Raw genomic sequence first — 18,496 nt, forward strand, 5'->3', positions numbered from 1 at the left:
ATCCTAGGCAAATCATCCGGAAAAATATCTGGGTACTCACGTACAATAGGGATGTCCTCTAGCTTGATTCCTTCTACAGCATAGGCACAAGAGTTGATGCACTTCCGTGGTGAGAGATAAAGAACAGTAGTGCCTTGGTAGGGTGAATCTATCTCAACTGCTCGGAAAAAGATATCTAATGATACTCGGTGTCTAGTCATCCAATCCATGCCTAGTAGGATATCCATTCTTTCTAGATCTAACACAAGTAAATCTGTTTTTACCAGATTGCTACTCAACTGAATTGGCACATTTCTACAGATTTGATTTGAGACAATTTTATCGCCAGGAGTCGCTATCATATATGCTCCTTTAGTAGGATAGTAATCCAAGCCTACATTTGTTCCAAACTTTGAATTGATAAAACTATGAGTTGCACCAGAATCAAAAAGTATAACTGTAGGTTGATGGTGTATAGTGAATGTACCCATCATTATTGGTGCACCCTTAGGAAGTTCAGAGAGAGTTGTGAAATTCACCCTCCCTTGGCGGACTTGCACAACTTGCTTCTTGCCCTTGCCCTTGCTGCTCGGGTTGGACGTCTGCCCTTGGAATGATTTTCTAGGTTAAGGGCAATCTCTGATGAAGTGCGATGAACTGCCGCAATTGAAACAACGATTGTTGTTGTTTCCTTGGTTGAACTGCGGAAAGTTTGGTCTTGATCCAGACTGTTGTTGCTGCTACTGAGGCTAAGGCACTGGTGGTCTATTGAACCTAGACTGCTGAGGGGGTCTAGCTACCCATCTGCCTATCTGATTGTTCCGAGGTGGGGCTCGTGTAGCTGTATTTTGGACTAACCGATACCTCGGTGGTTGAACACTTGAGGGTCCAGTGGGTATCTTTTGCTTCTTCTCAGCCCTATGGGTTGAGATGCAATCTTCCTGGGTTATCGCCATGTTGACCAGCTCATTGAAGGTATCTATCTTAACAAGATTCAGTCGTTCCTTGAGCTTGGTGTTTAGGCCACGATGTAAACGATCTCGCTTCTTGGCATCGGTGTTTGCATGATAACCCGCATATTGACACAGGTGATTGAAGACCTGTGCGTACTGCATTACGGTGCGGTTTCCCTAGTTAAGAGCTAAGAATTCATTGAGCTTCCGCTCAATAAGTCCTTCAGGAATATGATGCGCCCTAAAGGCGGTCCGGAACTCTTCCCACGTGACTACATGTCCTTCTGGCTGCATGGCATAGTATTGATCCCAACAAATGCGGGCAGTGCCGCGAAGCTGCTGTGCTGCAAAAAGTGCCTTATTTGCTTCTAAACATGGTGCGGATAGTAGCGCAAACTTGGACTCAATAGTACGGAGCCATGCATCGGTGTCGAGAGGTTCTTCAGTTTTGTGGAAAAGTGGAGGCTGTGTGCTGAAGAAGTCTTGATAACCAGCAGATGGAGGTTCATCCCAACCTCGAGGTTGGTGATGGAATTGGTTCATCTGTGCCTGTACTAGCTGATTAAGTAACTTAGTCTGTTGTGCCATTACTTCTGCCAGATTTGGGGGTGCTGGGGGCGGTTGTTGGGAACTGCTAGCCTGGTCCGGCCTGAAACCTTCAAGGGTTCCACGTGTAGCGCCAACATCTGAAGAATGGAAGATATCCATTAGAAATCACCAATACTTGCTTCCATTTCTAGAAATATACCGCACAAAATATATGGAGATAGTGCAACAGATTGATAGCTCAAAAGATAACCGAATAGGAACTCGGATTATAGAACATAACTAGTAGTCATTATGTTACATCCAAGTAGTCTACCAATTACCTTCAAGCTATACCTACAAGTGGCCCTTAAGTCAAACTAGACTATTCACTCCCTATGTTACACTATACTACACTGAACACATCTAGGGTATCGATGATACGGATGAACTAGAAATCGTCGAGGTTGCCCACAGAAGACTGGCTGCCGGAAGAAGAATGATTGGGTTCGGGGTTAGGTTCTAGATCTCCATGCTCAGAATCGAGATCTGAAACTCCTTCAATCTCTTCCGGATCTTCTTCCTCATCTTCACTCTCAGGCTACTCAGGTACATCAAGAGGTACCGGCTGCTCTTGGAGCACATTGATGTGGGCGATGGCGTCGTTTAGCTCAAGGGTGAGGTCGTGGACTTGCTCCTGGAGGAACTCAATGATGGTGTTGCGCTGAATGATTAAGGTGTCACTCTCAACAATCTGATCCTCTCGGTGAATGATGGTTTCATCCCGTTGTGCGATAACTTCATTTTTAGCCATGATCGTAGCTTGGAGCTCTTCAATTTGAGTAACCTATTGGTCAAGATTTCTGTGTTGACTTTGAGCTATGCTGGTCAGTTGGTTCATACCGCGGTGCTGAAGTATCTAATAGTGGTGCTGTGCGTTCATGAATCTGATCATAGTACGTAGTGTCTCTTCGGCCAGATCTCCCAGCAAATGGCCATAATGCGATACTCGAAAACCCACTCTGGGTCATGGGAATCAACTGCAGGGAATAGGCCAATAGGATACCCGGCATCTTTCTCTGGATGTTGGTCGCAGAAGATGTGGATAGCTTCAAGGGCTGCTGCTTCTATAGTATCCATGAGGCGATAACCAACTACATTAGTTTTGATGGGCTGCCACAAAGAACGAAAAGGATGTTGAGGAATAGTCATCTTCACTCTGCACCGAGGAACACCCTCTTCACTATACTCAACTCCATCGTATTGTGGTGGCTCGGTGTAGCAAAATAATTGAAGTGACTCCCACAAAAGACGTGGAAAACCCTCCCAATGCAATGCATTGGTATGAGCATGTCCCTCGTGGTCCCAAAAGATCTTTGGAAATTCCGCCATCTGAAGCAAGAATTCAAATGGTGAGATTGAAGGTTTTCAACAAATAGTTGAATAGACTAGGGCAATAAAGGTGAGTTTAGATGCATGGAATGGCCGGAATGCGACTACCCTGCCGAGAACTCAACTAAGGCTGCCGCAAGAATCCTATCGAAACTGCACTGAAGATAGACAACACTCTATACGTCCTTAAAAGAACAGCACATCTAATGCACTCACTTTGCTTGATCATGAATTATGCATACACGTACTATTTGACCTCACAACCAAAAACAACTACCAAATATCTTTGGACTTACGTGGTTAATTTCAGTGGCACAATATATACGTTTCTCCCTATAATAACTAGTTGATAAATCCTATCCATCTTAACCTATTAATCGTGGTTAATGTACCTGCAGAAAACCACAGTTGTATATCACGAACCTTTCATACCAGCATGTCATGAAAGCGTCCCCAAACATTACTGTTCACTATAGAAATAGTATTCGTACAATTTCCGCCGTACGGACGACGTTAACATACGTTATATCTGCAACATATTCACGGGGTACCGTATGAAACGGGGGCATGAACATCGATCACCATACCCTGTGCCTAACCATATACTCCCAATATAATCAACTTATCGTTGGTATATTGGCAGCATCTCAAGTAGGCCACTGCTTGAGAAACAGCATTTGGTTCGCATCACCGACGGGAAGGCCAATCTCTCTCAGTTGGCTGAGGATCCATACCTTCTTACCTCAACGTCGAATGCATCGTTACAGAATATAAGGTTGATTGTGCTCGAAAGTAAGTTTTTACATAAATGTAGTGCTGGAAGTTAGACCCTGATAACTCCCATATAAACCCTTAGGGCTTTATGATCTAAGCACAAACCTTAACGAGTCCAACGCAATTTGTAAACTCTTTTGTTAAATAAACTTTTATTCTGAAAACAATTTTAAGAGCTACTGCAATTTGTAAGCGTAAACCTACAGCTCTGATACCAGCTGTGGCAGAACCGCCTAAATTATTCCGGATCAAGTGTGCAGACCATCGCTATACAGGCGACAAGATCTCATCGCACTTCAAACGGAACAACTCATTGGTCTGTCGGGTCACCGCCCGATTGAACCACAGTTACACAGGATCGATGTAGATTTACCTCGCACGAAGGCGAGTCTAGTCTTACAACAGCTCACAACTTTTACACCACAGGATAATTAAACATTATTACACAGGGGTGTTATTTCATCCTAGCTAATACTAATTTATACAAGTATTGTTTGAAAACTTCAAGTTTTAACTGACAATATTCAGAGGGGCAGCGGAAAAGATACAATAACGCGACTACTCGTCGCAAAGTAGGCACCATACTTAGCCCAAAGCATGGTGTCATTCCGATGGGTCATTGCCAGCTGGGGACGGATCCCATTCCACGGACCAGCCAAGTGGAACAGAACAAAGCCAAGGAGAACTAGCCACAGAGTCCTTGAGTGGCATACCTTAAAACCACATTACTAGCAATATTGAGTATACTAATACTCAGCAAGGCTTACCCGACAATTGGGTATACTTAGCCCATAGCTAAACCATGATAGGTTGAACGACTTTAGTTTTCTTTTGCAGAAAAGTAACAAAGAGTATGTCCTTACTTTCATATATTAGCTTTCAGATTCTGGTTTCTTTTAATCATTCTAGGTAATCACCTATACTAGTCAAGTAAGGTAGATATTAAGCATCCATCAAAATTATTCTCTTAACTGTTACTATTATAACTCTATGTGGCAGAAGTATCAAGTAGTCTCAAACTCCACGAGAAACGGACGATTCCTTAATCGAATTTCATAACCTTGCAAGGATCCTAACTCACACGCTCGGAAACTTTCCTTTCTGGGCAACTGTTCCCATCTTATTCCGGGGCGTGGATCAAGGCCACCACAAGCGACTGCTATGCAGAACGTATTCCCACACGTCGGTGATTGTGTGCAACAAGACCAAAATTCGAGTGGAGGGGTAAGTCCACTAGCCGGGCCAATCAGGTATTAGGCTTACCGCGTACCATATTTATGGTATGTGGCTAGTACTTTCAAACACTTGACCACCACTACCACACACTGCGGCCTTATCAAACTTAAATCAACACAGACAGGTACGATTCCAATTCATGGTGCTGCACATAATCCGGTCCGTGATCCTTATAGTGATTGCAAAATAGTAAACAATCAACTCCTATATCGCACGAGTGATAGGAAGTCACTTGACTTCTACCGGTCCTATTAGCAAAGCACCTACTCGATAAGGACTCGGGAACATTACATAGGTTCCTAGGTTCATGCAACTAGAGTTTCATAACAACTCCTAATACTTAATGCACAAGATAGATATATAGTAATATAAGTGCATAATTTAAAATACTAGGTTATGCACAGGGGCTTGCCTTCTTGGGTGGGGATGGGGTCAGGAATGTCAATCACTTCCAAACTTTGGTTCTGGGCTTCAGTAAGATCTTCGGCGACGTGCACTTGGTCTTCAGATATACCCAGCACGGGTTCCGGGACCAACTCGTAGGTTCTATCTTCAAGCGTAGTCGATTCTACATGATATGCAATGATTTGAATTAAGTGGTTATTAAGTCAATAATTTTCCTTCACGATAAAGTTGCAATCCAACAATTCTCATTCAATACACCACAAATCAAAGGATTTAATTCCAAAAATTCCAACTTACCCATTATAAATTACACGAACTAACTCTACTAACATCATAACTAATTTCTATAATTTTAAGCATAAGAATACTGAGGTTAAGAATTTAACCACACACACTTGAAGTTGATACAAGGTTCCTGTTAAATTTTCATATTTTTAAACCTAATAGGATAGTAGTATAAAAATAGACAAATTCAAACTTAAGATAAAAAGTTTTATTTTTAGTTTGAAATCTACATAGATTCTGGCTTTGAATTTTGATAAATGTGTTCACCTCTATCAGATGAGCTTGCCATAAATTTTTTATAAATGTTTGAAAGCAGAAGCTAAGTTAGTTGAATTAAATTCAAATTTCAAGTTTCAATCAAATCCTAAGGCAAAACAGTGCTATAAAATTATTCAAAATTCCCTATGAATTACTTAACATTAGAACAACACATGGTAAAAAGATCTAAGTATGGAAGCATCAGTAGCATGCTTGAATAAATTTTCTTGATTTCAAACTTACTTTGCACAAGTTTAAATTTGTTCAAGTTAGAGTACAATACTGATGGTGAAATTTGCAGACAAGTTCATTCATATCACATACAAGTTGCATACCAAAAATCCCATGAAATAAAACTAGTATGCAAGAGATACATACAAGATTCCCTTTTTGTTAAACTTTAAAATAACACTTAAAGCATTAAGTTTCAAACTAAACTTTAGTAACAAAAGTTGTAGAACTGGACTTTTAGAGTATAATAGAACTGGTTTGATAATTTTTGGACTTTTCTACAAATTTCTACAGATTTTCAAAACTGGCTATTTTGAAATGAGGGGGTACTGATATTTTGCAGAGAAGACCCTAGAAAGGAAAGAATGTCTGCAATTGGGTCCCTGGCCAGTTTGAACCGAGGGACAGCAACGGTGGCAGCCAAATTCTGGCGAGGAGGATCACCGGCGGCGAGGGGGAAGAGGGCGAAAAGGTTTAGGAGCTTACGGCGGGCTCGGGGGTGGCCGGAATTGAAGAAGGAAGGTCAGGAGACGGCGGGTCGACGGAGAACCGAGCCGGAGTGCAGGAAGGCGGCGAGAAGTGGTTGGGAAGCTTCCACGCATAGATGTAGTGCTGGTGGTGAGCTCGGTGAGGGCCAAGAGGGGGCGGCGCGGCGGGACGGCGAGGCCGAGCAGCGGCGGTGGATAGGACGGCCGGCGTGGTGTTCTGGTGGCGTGAGCGTGAGGAGATGGATAAGAACTGGTCAGGGAGCTTTAGTGGGGTGTAGTGGTGCCGGTGGAGCACGGGATTGTGGGTGTGGGGCGGCGGAGATGGCTGACGACAGTGAGCAGAGCCGGCGGCAGAGCTGTGGCGACGGTGCCGAGCGGAGAAGAAGCCGAGGAATCGGAATGCGGCCGCGCGAGGAGGTAAAAGAAGTTGAGGAGGACTCCTGGATACGCTGTGGAAATCAAGAAGGGGCACGGGCGAGCTGGAGCAGCTGCTGGCGACCAGCGGCGCGATGTGGCAGCTTCGGGCGATGGCGGCACGACGTGGCGGGGCGTGGAAAAGCCAGCAGGGTTTGGCGAGCGGCGGCCGGGTGAGCTGGAGGGCCAGGTGGTGAGGTTAGAGCGGCGAGGGGCAGCTAGCAGCGCGGGAGCTCACCAGCGAAGGGCGGCAGTCGGTGGAGCAGAGTAGCAGAGAAACAGAGAGAGGTAGGGGAGAGAGGAAGATGACGAGGACTTCTCTGAAATTTTCTAAAAGGGCAAGGGGTGCACTGTAAAGTAAAATTTTCTTTCAAACCATAGCCCAAATGAAAATATGCCCAAAAGCAAAAGTGTAGAGTTTAAGAAGATCTACAATTTTACTTTAAGGGTCAGCTTGAAAAGAGTTAGGGTTTTGAAACTATTTCAAAATCCAACAAACTATCAAATTTGACATAAAACCTATTTAAAATTCACATTCCAAATGAAACCTTATGGTGATTCTACTTCTTATAATGGTTTAAAAGTAAATTCTTGCCTTTACCAAAACTACCCTTCATATAATTTGAAATTACCCTACCTTCAAACACATTTAGCAAAAGAACCCTAATTTTTCCATAATTACAAAAATACCCTTTACTTGCATTTAGGTTTTAAAAGCATTCATCAAAGCAACACACACTTCATTCTAACTAGCACAACATATACTAGAATTTAGCATGCCTATCTCCTAAGTACCTGAATGTCACAGAAGGGGCCTCTGCAACTTGGATGGGACTCAGCCCAAGGGGTTCCAGTGCGGTACTTGCTTCGCCGACCCACTTGGCGATCCGCTCGACCCTGGTGCGCTGCTCTGCTAGAAGCCCCTCTACCTCGACCTCGCGGCGCTTGAGAACCTCGAGCCGTTGGGAGAGGGATCGGCTCTCCTCTTCCTGGCGCAGTTGCTGGCCCTCGAGGGCTCAGGTCCGGGCCTCCAGGTCTGTCCGGAGGGCGAAGAGGCGGTCCTCCTCCTCCTTGACGGCCACGTCCCGGAGGGACAGGTCGTGCTCTCGATGGTTGAGGGTGGCCTGCTTGTCACCAATCATCTTTGCCACAGCCTTGGCAGTGTCGATGGTGTGACAAGCTGACCACTCCTTCAGTTCCACCTCGTTCTCCTTCCAGGCCACCGCCCTCTCCCAGGAGGTGACCGCGACCTCCCGGTAAAAAGTCCTGCAGATCTTCTCGTGGAGGGCCTCGCGCTCCTACTCGAGCTAGGCCCGTTCCTTGGCGGCGCAGGAGGTCACCACCTGGATGCGGTTCCCCAGATGGTGCTCCCAGTCAGAGAGCTGGAGATGCTCTGCCTCCAGCTTCTCCCACTCCCGCCGGATGCCCGCTTCCGCCTCCTCCATCACCCGCTGGGCCTTGACCAGGAGGCAGGGAAGAGGGACCTCCACGGAGCTCGGGAGGAGGTGCCTCCCATGTACCACCTTGGGCTCATCCCCCTGCACGGACTGGGGGCGGGAGCTGGGAGCGCCTGTGTTTAGTCTCCGGTCACCTGCTCCCTAAGGCTGGCGCCCCGGGCGACCAGCGGGGCTGCTCCACCGTAGGCGTCTCCGGTGGTGACGGCGGGGCCTGCTGTGGCGGTGGTGGCGGTGGGGCCTGCTGCTGCCACTGGGGCGGTGGCGGTGGCGGCGCCTGGCGCTGCTGCGGGGCCTGAGGCGGCAGCGGCGGTGGTCACTGGTGTGGTGGAAACCGCCGCAGCTCCTCAGGCCTCCCCTGCGGCTACTGCTAGCGATGGGGTAGCGGCAGCGGAGCTCGGGAGCTACTTTGCCCCCCGACTCCGATGTCCTCTGGCGCTTGGGGGCCGGCTCCCCCACAAAGGATCCGTCGCCACGGTGGAGCCTCTGCGACCTGTCCTCCTCGCGGTCCCGGCTGCTCCAAGGGCTTGCTTCCTTCGGCTCCTTCCCTTTACCGGAGGGTGCCGAGGCTCCGTGGCTGGATTGGCCGGGGCTTGGATCGGCGTGCCGAGGGCTGTCAGGCAAGGCACCAGGGATCCAGATGCCGCGGTTGGGGTCACCCCTCACTTGCTGGACCACCAGACCGCCGCCGTCGAGGGTAGGCAGTGATGCCAGGATCGCCGTCCGCAGCCCCTGATCCTCACACAGAGCCTTGATCCCTCTCGGGAGCACCAGCAGCTCCAGAGCGAACACCTCGCTGGTCATCCCCCAGAACAGGACCTCCAGCTCCGCGTTAGAAAGATCCGTGCCGGCCCCGCGCTCGATCCTGCTGCAGTCGTTCACCCCGGTAATAATGCAGGTCATCCTGGATCGCTGTTGCAGGGGAGCGATGCGGCGCCTCAGGAAGTCGCCCAGCACCATCATAGATGTAAGGCCTCCCCTCGCCAGAACCTTGACCCGGTCCAGTACTGGGTCGAGCTCTGCCAGAAGAGATGGCCTGGCTTTCCAGCTGTTGCGGTCGACGAGGGGCCCTCTGGTCGGTAGCTTGAGGTGGTCATTGGCGTCGGTCGTGGCGATGACCCAGTCCGTGCGCCAGCCCTCTCACTTGGTGCTGGAGAAGGCGCTGATGTAGGAGCTAGAAATCCCATGTCGCAGCTGGAAGTAGTAGGCGCCGATGGCGCACCTGCTCCTCCCAGACTTGACCAGGGCGTAGAAGTGCTTGAAGATGGTGACGCAGGGGCGAACCCCCACGAACATCTCCATGAAGTGGACGAACACCTACACGAGGAGGATGGAGTGGGGGGTGAGGTGCTGCAGCTGAAGCCCGAACTCCTCCGGAGCAAAAGGAAGAAGGAGGAGATCGGAGGGACTAGCGCGCAGGAGATGTATGAGTTGAAGAGGATGAATTCCCCCATGACCAGGTCATTGAGGGAACTTGAACCTGCCCGGATCTTCCCAGCAAGTTCCGGCGCGGTCCAACCTAAGAGGCGGTGCACCAAGTCGAGCTGCTCTTGTCGCTGGAAGCGGCAAGGATGGCTGAGAGGAGACATGGTGAAGATTGCCGCAGATGCAAGGGAAAGGATCATGCGGAAGCAGGAAGGGAAACGGCACCAGGCGAAAAGAGCAAATCACAAAAGTGCGAGAGAAGACGAAAGGTCGCTGCAGTGTCTGGAGAAGGCAAGTGCGAAAAGGTAGCCAATCCCTATGGCGCATGCCTTTAAATAAGGTTGTTCCCCCCTTTGGACTCCACAGCGACCGAGGGGAACCCGAAGAGTCAATTGCACCAAGCGCTTGCCTCTTACCCCCTATGACCGATGGGCCTGGGCCCGCCAGTCATAGGCATGGTCAGGCGGGAGAAAAAGGTGGAATCTGAACCACCAGTATAGTGGGACGTGCGCGAATAAGACGAAGCTAAATCGTCAGGCGCGCTGAACGCGAGCAGTGGACGTCGCCTCGGAGATCTCGCCGGAGGGGAAGTCCTTCTTGCCCCTTCGCAATGGGAGCAGGCAGTCCACCCAACGCAACACAAGATTATGGCCCCACCTACGGGTTCGTACCTCACTCGAGGTGGGCCCGGGGGCCTTTGTCGGTACATACAGATAAGGGTACCTCCTACTAGTGTATCCAGCCCGAGGGACGCGAGGTTTTCCACATCACACTAAGCTTCTGGGCAACAGGCATAAGGTCTGGGCCTGACAACTAGGGGCACGGTCTCCGGACCTCCCCCCCATGTACTAGCAGGTCCGGTGCCTCCACGTGCCCGCAAGGACGAGGTGCTCAGGAACCACCACGGGAAGGCCTTGGGCCCCCACGTGTAGAAGCCGGACCCCCAGGGGGCTTGAGTGCCTGGGCCAGCCAGGGGGGCCCGGACCTCCCATCCCACCACGGAGGAGGTCCGGTGCCGCCACGTGCCCCTGAGGGAGCGGCTGCTAAACCAGCACCGCCATGTGTCCGGTGGATTCCCGCCTTCTACGAGAAGCCAGCCCAACTACCGCATTAAATGCGGGTGGTTGGGGTGCGCGTACCCAAGATAGGGCATGGGCTGCCCTCTGACACGTTGGGCAGGTATGGGTGACATCACGGTAAGCCCGCCAGTTACCGAGGCGGCGCGTCGCATCACAGCGCCGCGTCCGTGGGCGAGGGACGTATGGTCACATCACAGCGCCGCACGCGTAGGCGAAGAGTTATTATGACCTGCTGTAGGAAGGCCACAACGTGCGCTGCTACAGTGCGCAAAGGCTACAGCACGGCAGGTCAGTATAGCCCCTTCGCCTATCAGCGGGAGCTGACTCTACATCCCATGTCAGCGGCAGCAGAACCTATGCTAGGAAGACGGCACAAGACCATATCCAGATAGAGGATACGCACGGAGCCTGATGAGGAAGATCTCCGGATCTGAGGCATTTAAGGCTCTAATGTGTACGTTATTTAATATATCACCGGATCCACCTGTTGGGGCCCCGCTCAGTGTACGCGCTCCCCTTGAGCCTATAAAAGGGAGAGCACGCACGTTAGAACATAAGTTTTCACAGGCTCACAGAAGTCTCACAAACTCACAAGCAATACAACACACAGTGGACGTAGAGTATTACGCTCCAGCGGCCTGAACCACTCTAAACTCGTGTGTGCTACTCGTGTTCATATGCCCCTAGATCGAGCATTCCTTGACTGCCCCCAAACTCATCCTAAGCTAGGATTAGGCGGGTGCAGTCCACCACCCAGCTGGAGAAATCCTCCGACAAGCAAGGTATGATCATCTCCATGTTTTCAATTGGTATCTTTGCATATTTCAATTAGCATATGTTCTTGCTCTTGCATTGCATCCAAGCAAGTAGTTGTTTTAATTTCACATTTTTATCTCTTGCTTTGGTTATGTTGTCATCAATCACCAAAAAGGGGGAGATTGTAAGGTAAATGGCCCTTAAGCCATTGTTTGTGATTTTGGTGATTGAATAATAACATAACCATTGGGACTAATGATTTATCAAGATATACCTTTGAAGGTGTTTTTTAGGTTTCAATGATGTAATCGAAGCCATTCAAATGATCAAGTATGAAAAGATTGCGAAGAAACGAAGCAAAACAAGCATAGATTCTTGACATAGGCAATTGACAGGTTAAATCGATCAGGCACAGAAGAAGAACCGAATTAGTCAGTGATGCTGCGAGGAAGAAGATCGGCTGTGGTTTGACCGATTCATTCGGTGAGGCTGATCAAGGGAGCACAGAATCAGTCGGTCTGTACTGAGCGTGGGAAACTCACACATTAACTCAGTCCTCCTCAAGTGCACTGAGAGTATTAATTGGTGGTACTAAGCTGAAGTAGTTGGGAATGCATTGATAGATTAATACGGTCCTCTCAAGTGCACATGAGCAAATTAGTCGATGATGGTAGTCAACCTTGCAGATCTCTCTGGATTGCGGATCTCTCTGGATTGACTGTAAGGTTTAGAGATTGTGAAAAAAGGCTTAGCCCAAATCAATCAGTCAGATGTCAGTGACCGTTGCCCCTGTTTGAGAAGGGATCACCGATTAATACTGTGAGGTATTGCCTCACTGATTTAGTCGGTTAGTGCTGCGTCTTCAGCATAAGGGGCAATAGCTAGTTTCTTGGTTGTGACTATATATACATTATATATGCCTGACCATTTGAGGTGTGTTAGAGCTTAGGGAAGTTGTAGACTTGTGTTCCACACATATTCAAGTGCTCTATCCACCAAAGTGCAAAAGAGAAGATTAAAGCAATTAGCAAAAGTCTTAGGGCTTGATTAGTGCTAGTTTAGACCTCTTAAAGCATTGCCTTGGGTGTTAGCCTAGAGTTAGGCGAGGTTTGCACATCTCTTTGTTATCGGTGCTTGCACGCACCAAGAGTTGTAAATCCGGAGGTCGTAAGTCTTGCGAGACCCTCCAACTGCGTTTATGGAGGGGTCGCTGGTGCTTGTGAGAGGGAGGGGAGGCCCTCGGTGATTTACCAAAGCTCTACCTAGTGAAGACGTTGGGGAGCATCCGGGAGAGGCCAGGTGGAGACCCACTTGCGTGTGGGGAAGGCCCCTCGACTATCCACAGAGTCACTCGACTGGGAGCTTGGCCCCTGCGCGGCATTCCCTCGCGAGGGGCTCCATCGAGAATAAGAAGAAAGTGAGAGCTTTCCTATACCGGTAAAATGTCGTCGTGCCGGGAGTTTGCATTCTCTACCCCCATTTACATTCTGCACTACTTCTTGGATTTACGTTCGCGTTTACCTTTCCTAGAATTGCCATGTGTAGTTTGTAGGATTGGAACCTATGGTGCAAAAATTTTATACAGTAGAGGTAGCAACACATAGGAAAACCTAGTGCACATCTAGATAGTTTTTAGAATAGGTTTTTATATGTGCGTGGAACCTTACATTTTTAGAACACCTAATTCATCCCCCTCTTAGTGTGTAACGGTTCTTTCATATGCAACCTTCTCTATGAGCATATCTGAGAGATTGAACCGGCAGATTCTCAAGATTGATGAAATCACCATAGACTCCTCACTGTCGACGGGCACGTCGCCTACCATAAAAAATAGCGTTAGTTAAATCCTAAAATAAATATAGAAAAATTAGGGGCACCCATTTATACCAAGTCGAGGACTCAAGCCCGTGGCCAGATTTCACCGCTAGTAATCTTATCAGCTAAGCTATGCTTGCGACCATCGATTATTGTTGTTTATAGTATTCTGAGTAATAATGATAAGACAAAGTAAAACAAATAAGAAGATATTAATTGGCTGTCAGTTGGTCTTTTTTTAAAAAACATGAGTTTAAAGGTTGACCATTAGAAACAAATTAGATATGCATGGTAAGTTGTCGATAGACGTGGACTACAACTGAATAAACAAGTCACAATGATGAGATAAACTGTTTATTTTATTCCTTCAATTATTATAATCAGCAGGAGGCAACTCCTCCCGTGTTTTATAAAAGAACATGATGCTAATCCTGGAATTTAATCCTCAGTAGATAGTATGTAGGGTACAGCCATTTCCCGTAAGAGCAGTCCCAATGGGCCAGATCAGCTGGTTTCCATAGCAGACATGTCAGCAGTGGCAACGAAATTGAGGAGGAGAGATAGAGAAACGGTTTCTCATGCTGGAAATCGAGTCGATACGCATTTAGAAGTCCAAAGACACTAGCAAATCCGTGTTGGGGGCATGCCATCGTTTCCATCCATGGGGACCACCACGGAGCTCGCCGCCACGGCCTGCCATCCGCCGGCTCGTTGCCGCAGCCTCAACGCAGCTGCTCGCACTCTCGCCGTTGGTGCTGCCGCGCGCTGCTACTCGCCTGTGTTGCGCCATGCCCGCTTGCCGCCCCCGAACGCAAGGTCCTGCAGGCTGCAGCCCCTCACTGCTACGCCGCGCGCTCGTCGTCGCCGTGCGTGCCGCCGTTCTGCACCAGCACGCAGCACTTCGGCAGGAAGGTGCAGGTTGCAGGTACTAGTCAAACGAGATGGAGGACTGGTGAGCGAACAGACGAGGACAGGAGGGAGAAGACCACGGGGAGATAAAACACATTGACAGAGCTGATTGGTTGGATTTAAGAGGCCTACACCAACAAATATTGCGTTGTGTGCTGTAGTTTCCAGAGTAAATTTCTTGCTGATGTGGTAGCCATCTGGTGATTTCTGGGTTGGGACTGCCCCAACCACTCCAGCAATGTATGCCTAGCCTCATTCCAGCTGGCATCTAGAATATACTAATTATGAACACGAGCATTGGCATAGCAATGCATTCCAGCTGAGCGTGACATTAATGAATGGGATCTCAGATCGACACATGTCACTGTTGATCGGACATCATCGATCCATGAGCATGAATAGGGGTGGACCGTCCTGTGACTGGCAGTTCATGTACCCCGATATCGGGAAAGAATAACGGTGGTGGCACTTTAGCATCGCGCACCCCTAACCAGTAACCAACATGTACAGAAGATTCTTCAGTACACGTACTCCTGTACAGTTCCCTCTCCGATTAGCGTGTCTGCTTGTGCACGGCGTAAGTGTATACACTCGCCTGCCTTCGTTCTTTCCCCCCCTTCTTTCTTACTCACTCGTCTGCGTACTTACAAGCTACAGTTAATTATAGGCCTGCTAATGGGGTGTAACCCACACCGTACCAACCCCACCCAAAACTAATTACCTATGTACCCAATTTTACCCCACCCAAATATTTAATTTCTCAACTCTAACCAACCCATCCCATTCCAAGCGGATAACCCACAAAAACCCATAGATCCTTCTACATATTTCAGAACTTGCAAAGCTAATTAAAAAAGAAGCTGTCAGCAACGTCCAGCACAAGGAAGCTACTACAAAAATTAATGAGCATAATCCAAAACACTATACCCGAACACTTTAGCATCATCCAAATAGTATCATCATCATCACCGAAGAAATACATGAATAATTAATGAGCTCATGCTCAATCACAAGTACAAGAATAATCCAAAGTAAAAAAAGGTAAGGTCCTCGGCAAATGTATCTCCCAAAGTTTCAGAAGCGAATGTCTGATGAAGCACAAGGAATGTCAAGAATTTGTGCACCCGAATTATACACCTAATAGGTTTAGATTGTTACACACCAAATGTACAAACTCATTGTCATAAAGAACAATCGGTAATCTGGATGTGCAACTTCTGGAGCTTGAAGAAGGGGACATGGATTGCATCATTGTCTGATTGTCATTGTTTTCTTCATAGAGTGAAAAGCTGAGGAAAATTCTCCCTGAAAGACAACAATAGTTCCATAAGATTTAAAAGATTTAAAAGTACTCAAATATCTCTTAAAACCTGACAGCCAGTACCTATTTTGATACTCTACTGAAACCCTGAAACCAAATAAACTACTGTACCCACTTAAAAAATCTAAAAGCAAAGAATCAGTATTACAACTATATATAGGAATTATATCAGGTGTACCTTTAGGAGCCATCTCAGCTTCTTATGACCTGCTCTTGGACTGCACACGCAAACAAAGATCAATATATTAGGTGGCTGCAGATGCAAAGGTACAGCAGAAATAACACTTCAAGAGTTTGTGCAGATGGGTGAATTAAAATAATCTTCATTGGTTGGATATTTGTACAACCAATTTTTGCAACAAATCAGTGCTTCAAGAGTTTGTGGTGTCATCGACCTTCAATTATCACTAAGAATCCGACCACCCAAGCTGAATGCAGATTCGGAAGAAACGGTGCTGAGTGGAATAGCCAGAACATCGCGTGCCATAGCTGACAGCACAAAGTACTTGTTGGAGATTATCTCCCACCAGGACAAGATTTTAAAATTTTCATCTTCTCTCACTGGTTCTTCTTCCATATAGGCATCAAGTTCTGATTTTTCTACCTTGTCGGTGTTTTACCGCCTGCCCACCGAGGGGTATACCCGAGGTGGTGAGTTTTAGGTAGGGTGTCGCCGAGATCAGGAACTCGAAGGTGTAAGCAACACAAGGTTTAGACAGGTTCGGGCCGCGAGATGCGTAATACCCTACGTCCTGTTTGGTGGTTTGTATTGCCTTGAGTGTTGTGTTTTAAAGGGGTCCCTGCCCGCTCTTATATATCCGGGAGGACAGGGTTACATGAATCCTAGTCCGACACTAGCCTAAGAATCGTACTCGAGTACAACTCGAGTAGCTTCCTTCTTTATCGACTAGTTCTACTTCGCATGCGAGTAGAGTATAACACAGATAAGTTATATGACATGTCCTATCCTCTATTCCTGTATGAACTACGTTATTGTTATTGCCATAATTTAGACAGGCTGGAAGTGGGCTGTGGAGCAAGATGGATTTGAAGGATAATTATAATGGGCTTGCGAATCGGACCTTGTGCAGATGTTTTGGGCCCAGGGAGGCCGTGTATCTAGATAGGTTTGTTTAAACAGTTTAGATAGAGATAGTTAAGATTTGTGTAGTGTTTGGTTAGGGTTGGTTAGGAAAGGAAAGTCTACGGACTATAAATATGTATCATGGGTAAACAATAAGGAATCAATCATTCATCAACAACTCTCGGCGCATCGCCTCCCCTGTTCTAGGGTTTCTCGGGTAAGTGCCATGTGGCCCCGATCACGTTCTGCGTGATCGGGGCAGCATTGCCCTTGCTTATTTACTTTGTGTGTTTCTTGTTCTGAAGCATTGTTGATGGCGAGTAGCACTAGTTATCTCGACGCATATAGAGTAACGTTAGCTTTTCCATGTTTTGATCGTGCCTATAGAGTACCTATGAGCGTTCAGCATTATCGTGCCCGAGCCCGGGTGCGGGGCTGCATCTTGCTTTGTTCTTGTTTAGTAGATCCAATCTGTTATGGTTAGTCTCTGACTGTCAAAGATTTAGTTTAATATCTGTACAATTAGGCCCCACAAACAAGTTGAAAGTTCCAGCAGTATGATTGGTATTTGGTAATAGTTTAAAAGGAGATTGTTCCGGGAATCGGCTTTTTGGTCGGTTTTTAGGCCTCTGTTTAGGTTGTTTCCGTTGTTACCTTTGGTATTTGTTAGGCTTAATCACGTGTAGGATGATCCGATTATGCAGTGAAAGCTTTAATCATCGTAGATTGGATTAGCTTAAGATTTACAAAGCAAGATTTATATTATCATTGGGCAAATTCACTTTATTTATAGATCCGATCCGGTACTGAACACAATCGCCTCTTTATAGCCGATACCGGGAATCCTCCAATGAGCCGATTACGGCTCGGACTAATGTTTATGCGTGTCTGTGCATGCAGGAGACTAATATGTAACACCTTCCTGATCAGGTACAAGGTCAGGTGGCACGCCTAGCGACTCTGAAGCCAGGGCGTGTGCCGGATCCTGGGCCGTTGACCGAGGGACCGGGGCCCACCAGCAGTCCCGGAAGCCTCCCGGCTCCTCGTGTTGCCTGTCGCTGCTCGCCGGCAGGTTTTGACCGACAACACATTCTGGCACGCCCGGTGGGACCATCATCGTCATCTTCGTCATCTTCGTCATCTTCATCGACTTCGTCATCTTCTTCAACTCCATCAACTGCTGTTGACAAGATGGCAAGGGATGAACCGATCATCTACGAGGAGCTGTCTGCTGAACATAAGCAGAGATATGATGAGTTTAAAGCTCAGTTCAAAGCCAATCTCATCGGCTCTTTCGAAAGGACCCACCACCACGGCGTCAAGTGGAAGGGGTTGTCACCCGAAGGCACCCTGGATGGAGTGGATCTGTCCACCCGATCGGAGGACCGTACCAGAGCTCTACGGCAAGAAGTGAACTATGTGGTGGCCCATTCGTTGCATCGACATTCTGAGAGCTTGGTTAACGCTTTAGAGCGTGTTGCCCTGCATGTGGTCTAATAAATTATGAAGCATCAGCATTCTCCAACGGGACCTACCTTGGGGAGTCATAAAGGGGAATTACCGTTCCAAACTAGGCCACCACTGCCTTATGCACTCGCGGCTACGGAATCGCATGGTTCTCCGGCTTATGTGGTTTATAAGGTGAGAGGTGATCCCGTGGATCACCAGTTCTTCAGCGAGCCACCCAGGGAGATCCCGCATGGCTATATGTGT

At 47.8% G+C, this 18,496-nt stretch overlaps 1 long non-coding RNA gene across 1 annotated transcript; it reads right to left on the bottom strand.

Annotated features, from left to right (window-relative positions):
• Positions 1-15,308: 15,308 nt before the first annotated feature.
• Positions 15,309-15,918, bottom strand: LOC112889721. The gene is made up of 2 exons (XR_003228178.1): positions 15,878-15,918; positions 15,309-15,683 (listed from the first exon to the last, which is right to left on the bottom strand). It is a non-coding gene; the product is annotated as an uncharacterized LOC112889721 (long non-coding RNA).
• Between the last annotated feature and the right edge of the window lie 2,578 nt (positions 15,919-18,496).

Source organism: Panicum hallii, chromosome 1 (assembly GCF_002211085.1).
Source record: "Panicum hallii strain FIL2 chromosome 1, PHallii_v3.1, whole genome shotgun sequence".
Lineage (NCBI taxonomy): Eukaryota > Viridiplantae > Streptophyta > Magnoliopsida > Poales > Poaceae > Panicum > Panicum hallii.